This window comes from Psittacula echo (genome assembly GCF_963264785.1).
Source record: "Psittacula echo genome assembly, chromosome: 2".
Lineage (NCBI taxonomy): Eukaryota > Metazoa > Chordata > Aves > Psittaciformes > Psittacidae > Psittacula > Psittacula echo.
The window spans coordinates 158256351-158266665 of NC_137737.1; positions in this window are offsets into that span (position 1 = coordinate 158256351).

Below are 10315 nucleotides of genomic sequence, written 5' to 3' on the forward strand. Positions count from 1 at the left end.
ACTTGAAGATCATCCAGTTCCAACCCCCTGCCATGGGCAGGGACACCTCACACTAAACCATGGCACCCAAGGCTTTGTCCAACCTGGCCTTGAACACTGCCAGAGATGGAGCATTTAACACTTCCCTGGTCAGCCTTTCCAGCATTTCACCATCCTGACAGTAAAGAACTTCTTTCTTATATCTAACCTGACCTTCCCCTGTTTCAGTTTGAACTCATCACCCCTTGTCCTGTTGCTACAATCCTCCCGCCGCCCTCCCTCTGTAGTTTTAGCTCTATTTCTTGGAGGCCTGGCACCATCTCCACATCCTTTCCTTGGCATTCCACCAGCTCATACACAGACATACATTTTCTTTAAGGGCTGTAAATGAGAATGAGGATCCCAGGAGCTGTCAAGCAGGTATTCTGCCTTGTGCGACCATCTCACAGCTATTTCTTTTGCCACAGCCAACAGAACAATACACTTTCTGATTCCATTACAAACTTCATATTCCCCACACCTGTAAATTTGAGGAAAAAGAAACAAATACACTTTGCTTAGCAGTAAAGCTGGATAAATCAAACTAGTTTGTAGCCACTGATTCACCAGTTTTAGAGAGTAAAAACACACTATCGTGATGCACAGTTCAGTTTGGCTTTTCGGTGCTTGGATGCTGTCCTTCAGTCTTTGTAAACTACCCATGCCCTTTAGAAGAAGGCAAACTCCAAACCTTGATGAATTGTGCAGTTGAATTGTTTACCTCAAATAAGAAGCTAATGAATGCACTGTGATCCTTCTTTACACCACAGTTGCTCTTCAGCTTCTCATGCAAGAGAAATCTCGAAGCAGATTTTTAGCCTGGGGATACTGTGTAGATGTTGTTAATCATGGAAGAGTGGTGACTGACTAACAGGACAATATGATACACCCCATTCATGTTTTAAGAACAGACTATCTGGCAGTACTTGCTGTCATTTCTTTACTAAGATCAAAGATCAGAAACTGACTTCTGTTCATACAGGGCTAAATTCGGCCCTCTTCATACCTGGGATCCAATTGACTTGAAAGAACCAAACACATTAACCGAAGAATTAACAGCAGTTTCCACTCCTGTCTATCTGGATACAAACATGGAAAAAAATAAAAGCTGTTTCTGCCTTTACAATATATTAATATGATCTGGATTCTCTTCAGCCAATGTTCAGTTTTCCCACATAGAGCATCTGCCATCTCAGATTTTCAGAGTCTTTTTGCACCATCCAGCACTAGAATTTTGTGACCATACCCATGGATATAATTTCTCTGACATCATCTGCAGCAAAGTTCTTCATAACAAAATCTTCTGATTTTGTGTAATATATAAACCATTTATGAATCCTCTATTTGTCTTAAGGAATGGAGAGAGACTTTTCTACAGTCTTTGCATTGTGCTGCATTTTCTCCTTGGGAGACCGTAAGTATTGCAAGAACCTGGAAGAATTTACAAAGATCCCCTTCTTCTATCTTGCCTGACTATCTCTGTGGAGCTTTTTATTTGGTCTTACATCAAATGAAGATACAGGCTTAGAAAGTTAGTAACAGTTAAAAGCGTAGGAAAGATCAATATGGGATTTGGAGAAGTGGGAAGAAACAGCCCTGATGAAACTTTATAGCCCACCAGAGAGCAGTTTTGTACTGATGAATTGTGAAGGGAAACTCAGCCTAGACTCACCCCACCTAACTGAGGCTTTAAATTCTCAACACAGCAACCCTTGGGAAACATAAGCATCTCTAGAGGGTAGTACAGCCTATCCCGAGATCTGTTTCCACTGACTGTGAAAGGAGCTGAAAGTGGCTGTTGTTCTTCAGATGCTTAAAATAAGATGAGGCAAATCCGGGCTCAGCAACAAGTCCAACTTACCTGTAAGAAAATGAGCTCTAAAAACATCTTGTATATTGAAGAATTGCTGAGTCTGGACTTTGAAAGCGCAGGGCTGTAAGATCCTGGCACAGGCTTTCCAGCACTTAGCATTGCTGCTGAGCATGTCAGAAACACCCCAGTGGAGACATAAAGGAAGGAGACAAAAGGCAAAGGATGATGCAATCACAAGACTTATCTGATGTTTTTTCTACCTGCTCCTGTCAAATGTGTCAATCATCACTGCGTGCTTCTGCATTTCACTACCTGCCTGTTTGCTGTGCATTACAAAAGCTGTTCCAGGATGTCAACATACTGCATGGGGTTCTTTCTTTTCTTTCATTTCTTTCTTCATCTAGCGTGACAGCAAGCTGCTACTAGGAAGTTATTATCACAACTATACAGATGGTTGCAATAATCACTCCTGGGGTCCTTTTCACAGCAAACCCCTTTCATGCTCAGGTTGGGTAAAAGGAATAAGTCTTTACTGTGAGGGTGGTGAGGCCCAAAGAAGTGGTAAATGCTCCGTCCCTGGCAGTGTTCAAGGCCAGGTTGAACAGAGCCTTGGGTGCCATGGTTTAGCGTGAGGTGTCCCTGCACATGCCAGGGGGGTTGGAACTGGATGATCTTAAGGTCCTTTCCAACCCAAACCATTCTATCATTCTATGATTCTATGATCTCATGTTCATGCATTATCTTCAGCCAGCATCAGCTGACCAGAGTTCCCTATGCTTTCCAGATTATCTCTACCTGTGCCTCCTTCTTAATGTTATTAAACAGCATGAACCTAGGACCTAGAAAACCACGATCGCACTCTGTAGAGTCTGTAAGCTATGCTCTCAAGCACACCTCCTATCTATTCCCTGGGACACACAATGCCTGAGCCAATAGGCTTACATCAAACAGAAAGCTTAACATGTTCACCTTGGTGATAGGTCTTTATTCAATATATACATGTACATATAGCTGCTATGATAGTTAGGAACTTTGACATCAGTCATAACTCTGTTTCACTGGAACAAAGGTTACAAAGCAGCAATGACCAAGCTTCTTTCCTGAATGGCACCCGATACTCTTTAAAACTGACATTCCAGTTATGGACAGCATTCAAGGAATCCCTGACTTTTATTGCGAAATGCACCAGATTCTGCCATTACTGTGTATAATCATCCACCAAATTACCACTTATCATCACATGTTTTTTAATCTGCTTTCCATAGCAAGGTGAGGCACAGCTGGTCCACTGTCCAAAGCAAATGATAGATTCTAGAATCAGCAATACAAAGAAGGCAATTAAACTGCCTTGCTAAATTTTACTAAGCTGCTCCAGACCAATTATAACCATACTTCCTTGTGGTCTAATTAGGTTCATCTCAGTTCCACAGCGTGGAAGCCTATAATGAGTGAACACATGAGAAACACAGTTCAGACTCCATGTGTGGGATAATTAATAAGCTGTAGGCTGATGCTGTGGAAGAGGCTGCACCTAATTACGTGGGTTAATGCACTTAAACTAAATGGATGAATTGCAGCCATTTTCAGTGTTTCAAGGCCCCTTAGACTGACAGAGCTGTGGATTAGTAAGTTGTTAGAGAGTCATCCGTTGACCTGCCCATCGCTCTTCACTTTCACTCTATATGCTCTTAGAAGCACAAAATGATAGAGTGGAGAAATGTGCCAATCACTGCCATTTCAATGTTGTTGTTTTCTCTGGCACTTGCCTAAGAAACGATCAGAACTGAACAGCAAAATACAATGCCTGACATATCCCATAACTTCAGCTGACTTTGGATCAAAATGCACCATGCACAGTAGGTAAGTGGTGCCTTCCTAGCACAAAACAGCTTAGATAAAAGACTGAACTCCTTTCAGATAGCTATGGCTGTCTAAAATTCAGGCATATAGTCTAAAGCTATTGTATAGGATATCCCTTTAGCCACTGAAAGAGTAAGTCATGCAGACTAGGCAAGTTATCTAAGTATAGGAGAAAAGAACAAGTCATATGAGACTATCTACACCAGAAAAGAGACAATTAGGAAATACAGGACACTGCAAAATAATGATGAGATGGAAAGCGTGTATTGAGACAGATTGTGAACCACCTTCATTAACGGAAGTAAACCAGGGGGTTCAAGAACTGGTTTTATGTCCTACCTTATGCTGATTAAGACACAGAATGCTCCTCAAGACTTCCTCCTTCTTAGCTCAAGCAGCCATCTTCTCAGCACTGCAGATTTATATATCCAGTAAAAGTCTTCACATGCATCATAAAAGGGGCCAAAAGGCCAAAAAACTGCTGAACAGCAGGTGGCAAGTACAGCACTAACAGTTTTCACACCTATATCCCTTTGTAGACCCAGCTTTGGTGAATGAACAGTTCCCATTTGCAAGACCTCAGATCTGAGAAATTTCTCTGGCTCCTGAATGGCTTGTCTGTGACAGCAAGAGATATGCCAAATACATTTGTTCTTTTCATGTTCACACTTGTCCTTAAAGCACAAGAGACAGAAACTGCTTCCTCTTCCACTCCTGAGTAAGGGGACCTGACAACTTAAGAACTGAACTGGGTACTCAGCTCACTATCTTTCCGATGTGCCTCTTCTTAAGGTATTTTGTTGGGATCTTTTTAACTTTCGCAGCATAGAATCATAGATTAAGGTTTGGAAAAGACCTTAAAATCATCTAGTTCATTCTAATGCCCATGAAAATAGGTTTTATTAAAATTTTCCCCTGTCATATCCTGATCTTATATTAATCTTCTACCTCAAGGTGGCTTGTAGGATCTGCCCAAATTGACCTGCTTGCTCTTGGAAAGCTTTGAGCTCTGTGTCTCTGCCTGTGATACTGTAAAGAAGAAACAACTATGCTAGTATTCTCATCTAAACAGCTGGGTAATGGCATTGTTAGATATACTTGCCATGAAGAAGGAGAAGACAAATGTGTCCATAAAGTGACTAAAGCAATAGAAAACATCTTCAGTTGCAGTTTAAACTGAAGTTGAAGTCAATATTGCAGTCAATGGCTGGTTGTCGAAATGGGGGTTCATATCGATCAATGACACAGATTGTATGATTCAGCATGCATTTACTGTTTTATAGCAACTTCATGAAATCATGTTGTTTTCAAACAGCATTTGCCATTATAACCAAGTTTATAATACACAACAGGTAGTAGTATATCTATACTATATCATGTGGGTATTTCATTCTTGCTCTAAGCCAGGCAGCCTCTATAGTTTCAGTAGAGAAATACTTCACCTGGGTCATCGATGCCAAACGCATCTGCTGTGTCTGCTGGCTCACTGAAAGCTCCATCAGTCTGTCTCCGCACTGCATCATTCTACTGCAGTAATCACTGAGCTTCTAATGAATGGGATTAGTGAATGGGCAAGGATTGTTTGGTTTGGATCCACTGTTCAAATACAGCTCGAAGCACTGAAATATTTGCTTCCAGTTGCTACGAGCTGGGTTCATCTCAGCTCTTACTAACTAGACAAAAATGGTTTTCACCACTATAGGATTTGCCAAATGTGCTGACAGAGGCAGTCTGCAGGTTGTAGTAGATATGAGGAGGGAGTTCTATTTCAGAAGTGAACTGTGTAGTAAGATCAACAGTAGGTATCATAAATTGCAATTTCATGCCAGCACAAAGCTTGGTTAGAAAACAGAGTAACATTCCATTAATCAGGCTTTCTTAATAGCAATCAATAAATACATACATTACATATAATGATCCAGTTATGTAGATTTTATAGGATAGATCCAGAGAAAATCCACCAGAAACTCATTTTTTTTGCTTCTTGATTTAAGAAGTTTTACAGTTTTGACTCTTGCAGCTTAAGTACCTGTAAGATTTCTCTAAGCATTTCCAGTGCTCAGCCTTTATTGACAAAAGACTGTGTCAGCTTTCTGGAAAGGAAGCATGTAATTCAAATTACTGGAGGTGAGAATCTAGTTTATATTTGTTATTCTTTTCTGAACCTTCACAGTAACCAAAGATCCATAACATATAGAGGTAGCTTTTTCTGGTGAGAAACATTTAGGTCAAAAGATGCGACTTTTCATAAAGAATAAAATACATATAATTTTGTGAAATTCTCTTTGATAATTTATATGATATTTAATTAAAACCATTTTAAAATGCTTTATTTGCTGGAGGGAAATGACATTTATAGTACACAACACATTTAAAGAAGAATTTAAATGGCATTTTTCCATCAGGATTTCAGCAGAAAATGGTGTGGGTGAAAATGTAACAAAATCCCAAATGCTTGTTGCATGGAAACCAATGAAAGGAAATCTAATGCAAAACTTGACATTTTTCATGAGATGCCTTGCTTGATTTTTTAACAGGTTAAAGGTCTTCTCCTCTTAAAAACATAGTACAATATGTCTTAATGTTTGTTTGCCCTGCTCTTTTCCTAGTGTTTCTCATAAATAAATGTAGTGTTCTGTGCATACAATGGGCTCAAATAAACATCTAATTGATGCGTTTGTAAATGGCACACATAATAGTGAAACTGCTCAGCTCAGCCTGGCAAAGCAAATTCTATAGCGGCAGGGCACAGTAGGAGAATCTCAGCTAGATTCTTTTTAAATGTACAAAAACAACAGGAAAAGAAGAATCAGAATGTGTTGACTTTCATGGGTTTAAATGAGCAGAAATGGAGATCAGGAGCATGTTAAAACCACAAACAATAAAAGTGATTTAACAGTTATATATCTTACTGAACGCTGTATACCAAATCTGGAGGCAAAGAGATAGCATTCCCCAGATACACAGGGGACATAATTAAAATCTGTAACATAAGGTAAAACATATCTGCAGTGAAAGGGTAAAAAATAAAGAGAAAGAAAAAATATTCACAATTATACTAACACATAGTATAAAACTTAGCTTTTCTTTCATACAGTTAGTGTGTGTTGGCTATAGCAGTTTTATTATAATGTGGTCAGTAAAGCAGACATTGACGTAGGGTCTGAATCTGAAACGCCTTGAGAATCCATTCCACTTCACAGGGTGATCACAGGCTCTGCAAAACCAAGAATAACTGGTAAGTATTCATGGCATTCCCAAAGACTTGCTGCTGTAAAGGTGTTACTGATAGAAGGGTGGCTACTCAAGGTGATCCCAAAACACATAGTCAACAATGAAGTAGACATCTCAGAAATGTGTATTTCACTGATTCGAGTCTAAGGCAATTGTGGAAGTGGAAGAGGGAGGGAGGCTGAAAGTAAAGATTTATGGAAATACAATGTATACCCTGCTGTAGAAAGGAAAAGAGTCGATTTTGTGTACTTTTCAATGCCAGCAGTTCCCATACTGGAGGATGGTGTATTTAGCTTTAAAAATACCCTTTCTTGCAAAGAGACCCAAATATAGAAGTCAAACTGCAACACTGATGCACCTTGGAGGAGAGAGTATTTCGAACAAATCTTAGTCTGGTTTTGATTTTTCCATGCAATGAAACCATAAGACACTTCCGCTTGATAGGAAGGACTCACTATACCATGTGTAGATCTCTAAAATGTAAAATCTTTACACTATTTATGTAGCCAGTTAATGGAAATAGACAATTTTTGACGAAAGTGCACGCGTGTCTCCAATTACGGTATGAGAAGCCTCTTAGCAAAGACATCAACAAGACAGCACCTCCAAGATAGACATCAGCACTGAAGTCTTCTGAGGTTAGACATGCTGCATTCTCGCACTCCCCACACCATGAAGCAGGCCTGTGTGTAGCAAACATTGCTATGAAAAACACAAGCAGGCTTGTGTAGTGTTTGTGTTTATTCTACATCTACTTCCTTAGTGAGCACTGTTCGTATATATAGGCATTGCAAGCAAGTCTAGTTAAACTTGGTATCATAGAATCATAGAACCATAGAATATCAAGGGAAAGGGATGGAAAAGTTGTCTGTTATTATTATTGAATCATAACTGAGAACAACTATTTTTATATACTACAGGTGAAAGCCTTAGAAACACTCTTTCTCTTAATTATGCTTTACTGTAAACCAACAAGGTGTCAAAATAGACCAGTGATCAGGCACCCCCTTCCCTCAAAGCAACAAAATACAAAGCCACACACTGTTATTTATGCCTCTTATTAAAATCATTCATAATCATATCAATTGGATAGTCTTTTGAAATCAGATGTGCATTGTCTGCTGTGCTGCACATACAAAGCATAGATTCCAGTTCCTGCCTTGCATTCACACAAACACCACAAAGAGCTATTAGAAACTCTTCAATGAGAAAGGGTATCCTTCTGAAGATGACATTCATCTCAGCTAATTTAAGGTGTAAGTACTTTCATCTGAGTATAATGGCTCCCAGGCTCCAGGCTTCTATTACAGAGCTAATCAATACAGTCAATAGATTTTTAGGGTGGGGGTCTTCTGAATAAAGTCATCAACTTCAGAATGACCTAAATTTCACTGGCTGCTATTGACTGGCATTAACTACAAAGGGATCTTCAGGATGACTTTCTCAGATGCAGAAACGTATGCTGCAGACACCAGAATTTAGCTGCACAAAGTCAGTAATGAGTCCCTTTAATATCAAAAACATATTTGCTAGAGTTACTCAGAGAAGTAGAAAGGCTCTGGAAAGTGGATGGACATAACTAATCCTAACTTTTCCATTCACTTGGGAACCATTCTTACTTTCCTGTTCACTCAGTATTTTATGATCTTTTTTTTCAAAAAGAAAAGGCTGTAAGTGGAGTGAAAACCACCCCAAAAGGAAAGAACACCGTCACTTTGTCCATACTAATGCTGGAACTGACACTCTAGGGATCATGGTGCACAGACTCAGGCTGAGTAAATAGACAGGTTTTCTGCTTACTTCATTCCTTCTTAATTGATTAAAGGGAGGGCAGGGACAGGTGACATTATAGTGGGGGTCTGCTGCAGGCCACCTGATCAGGAAGACTGAGCGGACAGATAGGAGCATCCTCATGTTCACAAGCCCTGGTCCTCATGGGAGACTTCAATCACCCTGGTATCTGTTGGAAGGACAACACAGCAGGGTAATCCAAGTACCTGGAATGTGCTGACAAGAACTTCCTTTACCAAGTGACAGAGGAATCAATGAGGAGAGGTGCTACACTGGACCTTGTTCTCGCTAACAGAAGTGGCTGGTGGTGAACATGAAGCTCAAGGGCAGCCTTGGCTGCAGTGACCATGAAATGGTGGAGGTTGTGATCCTTAGGGCAGCGAGGGCATGCAGCAATTTGAAGCTGCTGTACACTCTATACCAGTTTCAGATGTAAATTGGAAAGTAGCTTCCAAATACGACATAGCTGAAATCCTGCAACATCACCTCATTCACGACAGAGAACCTAAACTCATCCGCAAGGCTGATAGTGGAGATACCATTTTGTAACACGGGGATCTCACTTTTCTGTATCTGAAAACCCTCAAGAGAATATTGACGGGAAAGTGGGAAAACTCCGGATGTTTACATTTTTCTGCCTCCAGTCACTTGTAGTTGCTAATATTCTTTTCTCCTGACATACCAGAGAACTGAGATAAGTGTAAAGTGTGGTAGCTTTAAGAGGTACAGGAACCTCTCATATTTCCAGACATGCGGTGAGTTGACCTTGGCTGGATGAGACCTTTGGATTCACCAAAGCTGCTCCATCACACTCCCTCCTTAGCTGGGTAGGGGAAAGAAAATACAACCAAAGGCTCATGGGTTGAGATAAGGACAGGGAGAGATCATCCACCAGTTATCATCATGGGCAGAACTGATTCAACCTGGGGAAATTAATTTAATTTATTGCCAATCAAATCAGAGCAGGATAATGAGAAATAAAACCAAATCTTACCTCATCTCCCTCCCACTTCTCCCTTCTTCCTAGACTTATCTTTACTCCTGATTTCTCTACCTCCTCCCCCTGCGCAGGACAGGGAATGGGGTTGCAGTTGGTTCATCACATATTGTCTCTGGTGCTCCTTCTCCTCACACTCTCCCCCTGCTCCAGCATGGTCTCCTCTCGCCACAGGTCCAGTCAGGAGCCTGCTCCACCTATACAGGGTCCCAGCCTCCTTCAGGCATCCCCTGATTTGGTGTGGGGCCCTCCATGGGCTGCAGGTGGGTATCTGCTCCCTTGTTAACCTCCATGGGCTGCAGGTGGATGTCTGCTCCATTTGGACCTCCGTAGCTGCAGGGCACAGCCTGCCTCACCATGGTCTTCACCATGGGCTGCAGGGGAATCTCTGCTCTGGTGCCTGGAGAACCTCCTCCCCTCCTTCTGCACTGACCTGGGTGTCTGCAGGGCTTCCTCTCATATTCTCATTCCTCCCTCTATCTGCAGTTGCTCCTGCACAGTAGATTCTTCCCCTTCTTAACTATGTTATCTCAGAGGCACTACCACCATCACTGATGGGCTTGGCCCTGACCAGGAGCAAGTCCATCTTGGAGCTGGCTGGC